The sequence below is a fragment of the Myotis brandtii genome, unplaced genomic scaffold (genome assembly GCF_000412655.1).
Source record: "Myotis brandtii unplaced genomic scaffold, ASM41265v1 scaffold181, whole genome shotgun sequence".
Classification (NCBI taxonomy): Eukaryota; Metazoa; Chordata; class Mammalia; order Chiroptera; family Vespertilionidae; genus Myotis; species Myotis brandtii.
In genome coordinates this window covers 363058-373881 of record NW_005356712.1, presented here as the reverse complement: position 1 = coordinate 373881, position 10824 = coordinate 363058, and positions in this window count along the sequence as shown.

Here is a 10824-nt window from a genome sequence, read left to right as displayed (position 1 = left end):
GAGAAGGGAAGGCTTTTCCAGGTCCAAGGAGGAAGTGAGCCTGTGCTGCTCTCCTTGGCAGAACAATGCCTGGGAGAAGGGCATCGAAAGGCTGTCTTTATTTTTATTAAAAGAATGGGGAATTGGGGCCTTTGGCTCTGTCTGTCTTTTGTCATCTCCCCTGCCTGTCTGGCTGCAGGGGACTTTAGGGACCTCTCCCCCCGCCCCTCCGCCCCTCCGCCAGTGGGAGGCGGCAACTGGAAATAGCAATAGTCACCTGAGGACTGAGAACAGCAGGGAGCATGTCCCGAGCGCCCAGGGGCCGCAGCCCCGTGCCTCCTCTGTCATGCCTCACATCCTCCCAGCAGCCTCTGCCGGGCTCTATTTTCAGCCCCATTTTACAGATTAGGAAATGGTCACCGAGGGGAAGTGATCTGCACAAGGCCCACAGCTTCTGGGTGGCAGAGATGTGTCCGTCCCCCAGAGCCTCACCCTGTGCAGCCCCCACATGCTAGTCGGCTGGGCAGGAAGGAGCAGAGGCAAAGGCCTGCCGCTCCCCAATGCCCACACTACGCTGGTTCTGCTCTAGGAGGCGAGAATCACAGAGAGGAAGGAGGTGAGAGGAGGAAGAGGCCCTTACCCATCAACGTTCACCGAGAACAGCTTGTGGGGCTTGCACTGGGCAGAGCAACACTGAGATGAAGAAGCGTCGGCCCCGCCTCACCCATCCCTTCAGGCAGCAAACACTCCCTGAGCGTCTTTGGGGGCCAGCCCTGTGCCACGCACACAAAGGGGTTCTAGATGCAACCTCTTGAGGGATGTCGAGTCTTGAGCGGGGATGAGACAGGAAGCCGGGAGAAGGAAAATCTACGGGTGTCCCGTCCGGCAAACGGGAACAACCAACCAGAACTGGCTTCCCACTCCCAATCCAGCCACTCAAAATGGACGTCCTGGCCTCTCCCTCGGCCTCCAGTATCTCCCTGAGGCGGCAGGTGGGCACTGGCCCGGGTGCATCCTACAGGGCAGCAGTCTGCTGGGCTGGCCCTGGAGCGGCAGCATGTGAGTCTATGGAAGGTCAAGGACTGTTCTTCCTGGCCCCCCCCCACCCCCCCGCCCAGGTGCTGTCCACTATGGACTCTGTGGCTCCACTCAAGGCCTAAGACTGGCTGTGGCCTGGAGGGGAAGGTCATGCCAGGCCCTTCCCAGCATCCTGTGAGACTAGACGTTGACAGAGGAAGGCTGACCCCGAGGCCTCAGAGCGGCACCTGCCAGGCTGCGGCCAACACCGGGGTCCTGAAGGCTGAGTGACCTTGAGGACCACTCTCCCGGCACCTCTCTGAGCCTCCGTCTCCCTCACCGAATCTCACTGAGGAGTGGGCCAGCGGATGGCAAGAGGGCCTCCCAGCTTGGATACGGGTGTGTTACAATTTGGTTTTCACACACAATCCAGTGCACTGGCTTCCATGCAAGACACAGGACTAGGTGCTCAGTCCATCGGCACACAAAGGAGGTTCTAGATGCAGTCCGTCCTCGAGGGATTCAGAATCCTGAGTGGGGATGAGACAGGAGCCGGAGAAACCCAGCAGGTCGTGTAAAGCGCTGCATAGACTGTTAGGGTTCTGCGTTCCCCAAAAATATGCAAAGGAGATGCCTGCGATTCCCAGGGCTTCACAACCTTTAAAAAGATATATATTTTTTATTGATCTCAGGGGGGAAGGGAGAGGGAGAGAGAGAGAGAGAAAAACATCAGTGAGGAGAGAGAATCATTGATCGGCTGCCTCCTGCACGCCCCCTACTGCGAATTGAGCCCGCAACCCGGGCATGTGCCCTGACCGGGAATTGAACTGTGACCTCGGTTCACAGGTCGACGCTCAACCACTGAGCCACGCGGGCTGGACCTCACCACCTTCATGGAAAGGGGGCAGGAATGCTCCACAGTTCCCACCTCCAGCCCCTTGCTGTACCTGAAGCCTCACTCTCCTCCACCCTGGCTGGGCACAGACCTGCCCACATGCAGGGAAGGGTCTGAGGTGGTGGCAGGAGGCCCAGGCCCAGGCCCAGGGCGGTGAATAAGCACTGGGCTGGGAGCCTGGGACAGCTGGGGTCAGATCCTGGCTCTGTGGCCCTCAGTCTGTCCCCACTACCCTGAGCCAGGCCAGCATGTAGCCTCAAAAGGCATCGAGGGGCAGGATCTGCCTGCCCTTGGCTGGAACAGAAAGGTGGAGGGACCCGTGCCCAGGAGGCCACAGGGAAACTCAGTGAACAGCCAGTCCCTCCTCCGAACAGGAAGATGTCTCTTCCTCTCCTGTCTCCATCCCTGTCTCTCACTCCACCTGCCTCCCTGTCCTTCTCCTCCTTTCTTGCTGTCGCCTTTCCCGCTCCCTTCCTGACCCCCGTGCTCCCTACCTCTACCCCCCACTCTGTCTCTCAGCAAGGCAGCCGGAGGAGAAGCCCTCCCCCATCCCTGTTCCAAGCCCAAGGCCTTCCAGGGGACCCTGTTAATAATTAAATGTTAATCTAAAAAGCAATTTGAGCTGCAGCTAGGCAGATCTGGTTAGAGATTACATTAGCATGGAGGAGGCGAGGGTAATTTTCTGTAACCCCTCTCCTGATCTCCCAAGCCCGGAATCTTCAAGTCACACTGGCTCTGCTGATTAAAGTGGCGCAGGGCTTGGCTGTGGATAAGGGGCCTGTGAAAAGTGATTATTTCCCACTGCCATTTGGGCCACAGCACCAGACGGGGATTTTCACTCTATTTTAAAGGCTGGGGTGGAGGGGGGACAGTGCCCTCTTCAACTGGAGGCCGCATCTGCTGCCAACATTGCTGCCACACCCACCCCCACAGCCGGAGGTCTCTCTCAAATGCAAATCTGGCCACAGAGCACTCCTGGCTCCCTCTGGTCCCCGGACAGAAGCGCCAGCCTCTGGCCCAGGAGACACCCCTCCATTTGGTCCTCACTCACTGTTCCAAGCACCTCATGTGGCCCAGCCCTGGGCGAGGCACCGGAGCCACAGATGCTGGTGGTTCTGGGCTGCAGGGGAGACCAAAACTTGAACCAACAATCATGAGCTCTGGGTAGCAGGCAGCAGAGTCCGGAGGCGGCCTCCCTCAGGCCGCACCTCTCACCACCACCTCTCGGCCTTTGCCCTCACGATCCCTTCTGCTTGCAAGCCCTTTCCGTGTCCCTTCCCCTTGAAATTCTACTCTCCTTTCACGTGAAGCCCAGGCCCCTCGAGGGCTTAGTAAATGTCTGATGAATAATCGAATGAATGGGGCTCCCCGCGAGGCTCTCCCTGATCCTCCTCCGTGCATAGTAGGCCCTTAGGAAACCAGCTCCTGAAGGGAAGGGAAGGCTAGAGGCTGGCCCAGGGCGGCAGAGCAAGGCGGGGCCCAGGAAGTGTCCACTGGAACACAGAGCTATCATCTGGGGTGGCTGTTTGTTCAGGAGCTTCAGCACCACGGCCAGCTCCCGGCCAAGTGCCCAGGAGAAAGGGGCGGGGCCGAGCCTGGGAGCCTAGTGACGTCAGTCGCCATGGGAACTAGCCCTGGGCAGCACTCCAGCCTCTGGCGAGGACATGACAAATTAAGCAACTACTGTGTGCTGGGGCCTGTGCTAGAAGCCGAGGCAGTGACAGGCCGACGGGGAAGGAAGGGGTCACAGGGGCAATTACAAGGCAGGATAACAAGCCATAATGGGGCCCCTGCCTTTCCCAGGGGTGTCAAGACGGCGCCAGTATTGTGTCCCAGGCGTTGGCGTCAGACGCCTGAACTTTATCTCTTCACTAAACCCCGGCTTTATCCCTTAATTCTGTGACCTCGGGCAAATCCCTCCGTCTCTCTGAGCCTCAGTTTCCCCGTCTGATAAAGGAGTTAATTCCTTACCACGAATGAGTACAAATAAAGCCAGGTTCACAGTGGTAACTCCCTAAGTGGTAGCCATTGTTAAGGCTTATGATTCTCATCTACAGGTCGATAGGAAGGAAACAGCCTAGAGAAGAAGGCAGGGCGGGAGTCCGAGCACAGGCAAGTGTGTGGGGACTTTAAGATTCTGTTGTGTGTGGAGAACTTGAAGCAGCTGCTGGAGAAGGTACCTTCTTGGTGAGCAACTGACAACACCCGCTCTGAGCGAGGCCGGGCAGAGTCACCGGGACAGAGGACCAGCGCAAGGACCCCACCCTCAAGGTGAGGGGCAAACCACCCCCTGTGGACAAGTGCTGGTCCAGGCAGGGAGCGGCTGAGAAGGTCTCGGTGTACGGGCGGGTGGGCAGGGAAGGTGGAGGGTGGGGAGGAAGGCAGGAGGACAAGAAGGCCCCGAGGCTCTGAAATCAGGAGCTGAGGGAAGCAGGGGGCTGTTTTGAGGGTGGGGGCCGGATTCGGTCTAGCCAGCCCTCTAGCAGGTCATGTCAGTGACTCTCCTACAAGAGACCCCTGTTCCAACCATGTGCCTCCCAGCTCCCATGGCCCCTGCACACATCCCCCCTGCGGCGGCCAGGCTGAGCTTTTCCATGTGGGCTGACTGCCTTGTCCACTCGGAACTCCCGCACTGGCTTCCGTGGCATTTCCAGCAATACCCTGCCCCGACCCCTCCCAGCACTGCCCCTCCCCCGGCCACCCTGCTCAGTGGCCCTCTAAGGGGCCGATTTACCCGGGGTCTGTGGTCTTATCCCAGGGCCTTTGCATCTGCACTTTTGTTTCCACCTAAAAATTCTACAACAATGCTCTCCAATGAAAATATAAAACATTTTCTAGGGCCCACAAGAGAAATCATTTTTAATAATCTATTTTATTTAACCCAGTATACCCAAGATAGTATCACTTCAACATGTAATCAATAGTCAGAAAGTACTAATACGATATTTTTCTCTTTTTTTCATATCAAGTCTTTGAAGTCTGGAATGGATTTTCCACTTACAGGGCATCTCAGTTCAGACTGGGTAGCACTAACTCTCGGTGTCAGCTCCATCTCCTCGTTCACGCCTCAACTCAAACATCACCTCCTCCTAGAGGCCGTCCTCCATCTCCCTGGCCACTATCCCATCACCGTTGTAGTTCCTTCACGATCATCACCGCTGTGAAATTTTCTTATTGCTGAGTGACTTAGCCTCTATCTCTACTGCACATTCTCTCCTGTGTTTGAACACTGGGCACACAGTAGGTGCTCAGGGTGGGCAGTTGGCAGAGGATGGGGACCGAGGTGGCAGCCCAGGGCCCTTGTCAACCTACCTCATTCCAAATTCTACTCTCGGTCATGACACGCAGAGACCAGCGTGCCCGTGTGTGTGTGTACACACGCGCGTGGGGGACGTACACACACAGAGACACATGCATACACATCAGGATCCCCACCCCTCCCCCCATTTGTAAAAGTGGGCCCAGGAGAGGGGCCTCTTTTCAGAATCAGCCTGGCGCAGAAAAACGGCTGTGACAGCACAAAGCCGAGATTGAATCGGCGACGGGCCGATTGCCTGGTGACGGTTACAAATGATCTGATGTGGAAAAGACAGGATCAGATGTGTGCAGAACAACGCGGCTCCGAGCCCCCATGCCAGACAATGGCTCCTGGCAGGCAGGTGGCTCCCAGAAACTCAGGCCAGAACATGCCGACGGAGCATGGAGCAGGCCCTTCCTCGGGGTCAGGCCCGGGGCCAGGCCATGTCCATCAGCAACGCACACACGTGAGCCCTGCGTGACCGGGAGGGTGATTTATGCCAGGCGAAATCAGACACCCCCTGGAGGCCCGACACCTGGGAAGAACGTCCCCAGCATGAGACCAAGTGCTCAGCTCTGGGCAGTTGGGTGACGGTTTAATTTTTCTGCATCAGACTTGTCATTTCCAAAGATTAAAGGCTGTTACTTCTGTCACGGGAGGAAAAAAGAACCTTCTCCCTCCTTCGTGGACCCGGCCAGCCCCTAGCTCTTGCTCTCTGAGCCTCAGGAGGGCGGGCAGGAGGGAGCCGTGCCCCTGCCACTCACCGCTCCAGGACGGCCATTGGAACTGGCTCCTCCCCTCCCCCAAGGGGTGGAGCGGGGGTTTGAACCTCTGAGTGTGCAATTCCCGGGCTCTCAGCCAACTCCTACTGAACGTCATCTTCCTGCGACCCTCTCCACAGCCCTGTTTGAGGAGGCTGAGTCCAGAGAGACTGTGTAGCTTGCCCAGGGGAACACAGCAGTGAGGCGGCCTCACAGACCCATCTCCAGTCTCTTTCTACTCCGAGGCCAAGCACACAGTATATGCTCAGTAGGTCCCCACTCCTTGATGGTCTCCTCTCCTCTCTGGTCATCTGCCTTGGGGTCTCTTCCCCCCATTTCACTGCACAGTTTACCAGCTCAACCCAACAAACCCCTCTACACATCTGGGACACCTCGACCCCAGAGAACCGAGTGAGTGTTGGTCAACACAGTGGTGAACGGGCAGAGGGACAGGGCTGGCAGTAAGTGGGCAAAGGCCTCCTCTGAGGCCCACTGTCACATGCCGGTGGGGCAGGGTCTGGGAGGCAAGGCGAGCCGCCCCACCCCCTCGTGTCCGGAAGCTTCTGAGGGGAGGAAGGCCTCCTGGGAGGTCTGGGCTGCTTCATCCAGCGGCAACTGCATCCTGCACACCATGTCTCAGCCCGGAGCTCACCTGAGAGGCGCGGGGCAGCAGAGGCTCCCAGAGGACAGGGTTTGCCCGAGGCCACATGCTGGGGCTGGATGTGGAGGCAGGTCTGTGGGACTCAAGTCTGGGGCAGGCCATGCCGAGGGAAGGCTGGGATTCCAGGGAGCACCCCATGTCCTAAAGGACCGGCCGACCCTGAGGTGGGCACTGGGTCAACTCCCCCAGGCGCCACCCTGGCCCTGAGGGACCCGCATGACCGTAGACCAAGAGGCTGATGCCAATGAAGTTAGCTCTGCCACCCCCACCAGCACGGCATCCTACCACTGGTCCTCACTCTCCAGGTCCTCGTGCACTGCCTGCCTCAGCCTCTGACCGCAGCATCCAGAAAGGGCTTGTCCAAGGCCATGGCTAAAGCACAAACCCAGAACTACTGTGTTCCAAACTGGCTCTGCCACTCAATAGCAGGACTCTCTTAAGTCACCGAGTCCCTTGGGGCCTGTTTCTCCATCTGAAAAATGGGGCTAGAAACCACACCTTCCGTCCGCAGCCGCGGTGAGGACTAAGCGGGATGGGGCACACACTGAGTGTGGTCACTCGCTCAGGGGCAGTGGCTACTGTTGCCCTCTTAGCTCCTTAAAATCCACCATCCACTGTGCGTCAGCTTTCACCAGAGACGATAAAAACTCGAGGTGGTAAACTGTGCAATGAAATGAGGGGAACAGACCCCAAGGCTGATGGGCCAGAGATGACAGCAAGGGATTTAGAGAGGTGAAGGGATGTGTCAGTGGCCGCTCAGAGTAGGAGGAAGGGACTAGGGGTGTCTGCAGCCCTGGCCTGAGGACCCTCAAGTTCCAAGGACTAAAACCGAACTCCTGGTACAGTTTAACCTACAACTCCCAGGGCCAAGCCCCCAAAACAGCAGGCGAGAGTGGGGAGGAGGGACGGCTCCATCGCCAGGCCTTGCCTGAGCCCCTGCTGTGGGCCAGGCTGTGGGACCAGAGAAGGCTCAGACACAACAGAGACGACCAGGCACACGCTCCCCTGGGTCAGGAGGAGCTTCGGAGAAGCCCAGAGAAGGGAGGTCACTCCCAGGAGGAGCAGCCTTCTGGAAGAGGGAGACTCTGAGCCCCGTGGCTGCATGCTCCTGGGGCCAAGGGTAGCACCTGACATGGCGCTGAAGGCACCCAGCGGGCTCAGGGAATCTGGTGAGCAAGTCTTTTAGGGCCAACTGAGCAGTGTGTGGAGGGGTGAGGGCAGCCCCCTGGAGGAACCGCACCCCATGCGTAGCCACCAGATGTAGTACATTGCAGTGGTTCACCCCTGAATTCTCCTACCTCCCTGAGGTAGGGACTGTTATTATCCCAATCTTCCAGGAGGGGAAACTGAGGCACAAAGGAGCAGCTGCTTGCCCAAGGCCATCCAGGGAGGGACTGATATATCAGGCATTTGACACAAAGCCATTGGGCTCAGTGATCATGACCAGCCACCCACGGCCCTCCGGTGAGAGAGCAGGCAGGGCAGGGTGGAGGCGCGAGAGGAGAAGGGACTGGGCTGGAAACCCCAGCTCTTCCACACGCCAGCTGTGCAGCCTTGGGCAGGTCAATTAACCTCTCTGTGCTTCAGTTTCCCATCTGAAGAAAGCGATTCAGATCAATGAGGATGAATTTTGGCACATAATGAACCTTATGTGTTTCTTAAATTAAAAAAACCAAACAAAACCCTGAAAGCTGGTGGACTGAGACAAGGCCCAATCAGGTTTGGGGTAATCGAGTTGCTAGGCCTCGTGCACATTTTGGCCTAGGGCAGTGGGCACAACCTGGCATACCTAGCCCAGCCCTGCCAGGTGGGTGCCAGGCGTGGAGGGGGAGGGTGGCAGCAGTGTCTTGAGCCTTCCGGGGCACGTGCCAGCATGTGCGTGCTCACGGCTGTGTGTGTTGCTGCAGCAGCTTCTATGCAAACATGTTAATTTGTTTTCATTTTGTGCGTTTTTTCCCTCACAGGATAATTGGGTGAGTTTGAAGTCTTGGCGAGGCTGCTGATTATAGCTATTTGGGTGGTGCCCTTGTGGGGCTCAGGCCCTGCCTCCTGCCTCTGGCGGTGAAGGCGGCGTCTGGGGGTGCCTTGAGGGGTGTGTGGAGCTGCCTCTGGGTTCTGGGGGCGCTTGCTGGCTGGGGATGGGGAAGGTGAGACGCCCTGGGACTCCCATCATACCCTCCACCCAGACAGCACCACATCCCTGAAGGGTGGGAACCCCACAAACACCTGCTCTGTGTGTCCTGTTTGCTGCAGTAACATTTAATAAAAAAATTGTGACCTGGTTGCCAATACTGAAAAGAAAAAAACAAAAATTCCACCTAAAATTCTCACCATCTGTTCTCTCTTGAAAACAGATTAAAACTGGCCACTGTGGAACCACCGAGTCCACATCCCCACGAGCCAAGTGGCCGCCGAGGTGTCCACCGTGCCACCTGGTGGGCCCCGTGGGCACCTGCGGTTTCTGCCTTGGAGAGGGCGCTGCTGTGGGTCCGATGGGCAGAGCCTCCGGCGAGGCTCCGCCCTCAGAGGCTGGGTGGCTCAGCCGGTGTTGCCTCCCCGAGTCTCTGGTCCCACCCGTCCTCCTGCCTTGCCTCGGGAGGGTGAGGTGGCCGAGTTTTCAGGAGCACAGTCGGGGCTCAGAAGTGTTCGCTCCCTTCTTAGAGCAGGAGCCAGGGTGGGAGCGTCCTGCTCCTCGGCTGCCCTGCACTTGACCCCATTCCGGGACATGCAGCCTTGTCAATGGTCTGTTTGTATCTCATTCTCCCACTAGGTGGAGACTAGGTCCCGGGAGGCCAGGGCTGTATCTCTGTTTCAGACTTTATTGAAGGCCTACTATGTGCCATACTAAAGAGCTGGGAGAGAGATGAAAAGGATTGGGGCTCTGGTAGCAGTGAGCAGAGTACAAGACTCCAAGCCTTAACGAATCAGGGGGTATTTAGGGAAGAGGCCAGTCGGAGTTACCTGGAGAGAAGGTGTGTGTGCACGCAGGAAAGCAGGGGGAGGGGCGTTAGGGCGCTCCTGGTGAAAGGCCCAGAGGCGGGCACGGCGGTGACGGTGAGCTGGTCCCAGGAGGCTGCAAAATGCAGTGGGAAGCCAAACAGCCTCGGGGGCGTCCTGTGGTGGTTCTGGGCCTCCCACAGCGCCGGGATCACACAGGGACTTGGTCAGTGTCTGCAGCGGACAGCTGCCCAGTGGGCCTGTGGGAGCCAGGAAAAGACTAAGGGCGGGGCTTCCAGGACGCTACCTTCCCTAGTTTGTGGCTCCAGGGGACCCTGGGATCCTTGACCAGTCACTTAAGTTATCTGAGCCTCAGTCTGTGAACCTGCAAAATGGGGCTGAAGGAGGGACCCAAAGAGATAACCAGCTGCCATGTGCTTATGCTCCTGAGTTACCCCACGTCCCTGTCACCGCCCACTGCTTCAGCTCGCCCGCTCACCTCTCCCGGGACATACTAGGGATGCGGGAAACCCAGGTCACGCTTGTGCAGGCTGACTGCGCGTAGTAGGCACTGTGCTCAGCTTTACCTGGGCCCCACACCCCCCAAGCCTGGATTCTATTTCATTCCCATTTTCTCTGAGCCTCAGTGTCTTCATCTGTCACATGTGACTACTGCCCTTTACCTGCAGAGTTGGTGGAGTATCTGGCCCAGTGGTGGCACATAGTATGCCCACAGCAAACGTGATAAATGGCTGCCAGTGGCTCCATAGGAGCCAGAGGCCCCAGGAAATGAGAGGAAGGCAAATAATGGCGGAAGGAGGCGGCAGGGGAGACGCTGACAGGCTCCTGGCCAGCCCCCGGGTGGCAACAGGCCTCTGTGGAGGGCTCAGACCTCCCCGGTCGCACAGGGTGGCAGCTGGCAGCAGCCCTTCCCCCATTGAGCACCACACAAAGGGGCCTCTATTCCTGGCTCTGAGCGTTCTCCCTGGCCGCTTGGCTGCACTGCCCTCTCCCCACCCTGGTGGCTGCCCCGCCTGGCCCGAGCCTGCACAAAGGCTGGTGTGTCCCTGCAGAGCCAGCCCGGCCTCAGAAGACCCGTCCATAGGGAGCCAGAGAGCTCAAAAGGGTCTTGGGAGGGTTCGTAGTGTGTGGCAAGGCCACATCCAGGCCACGATGGGGAGGGGGCTGGAAGGCATGAGAAAGACTTCAGAGGAGATGAACTTGGACATGCGTCTGACTCCAGCTTCCCCCTTTCTAGCTGTGTGACCTTAGGTCA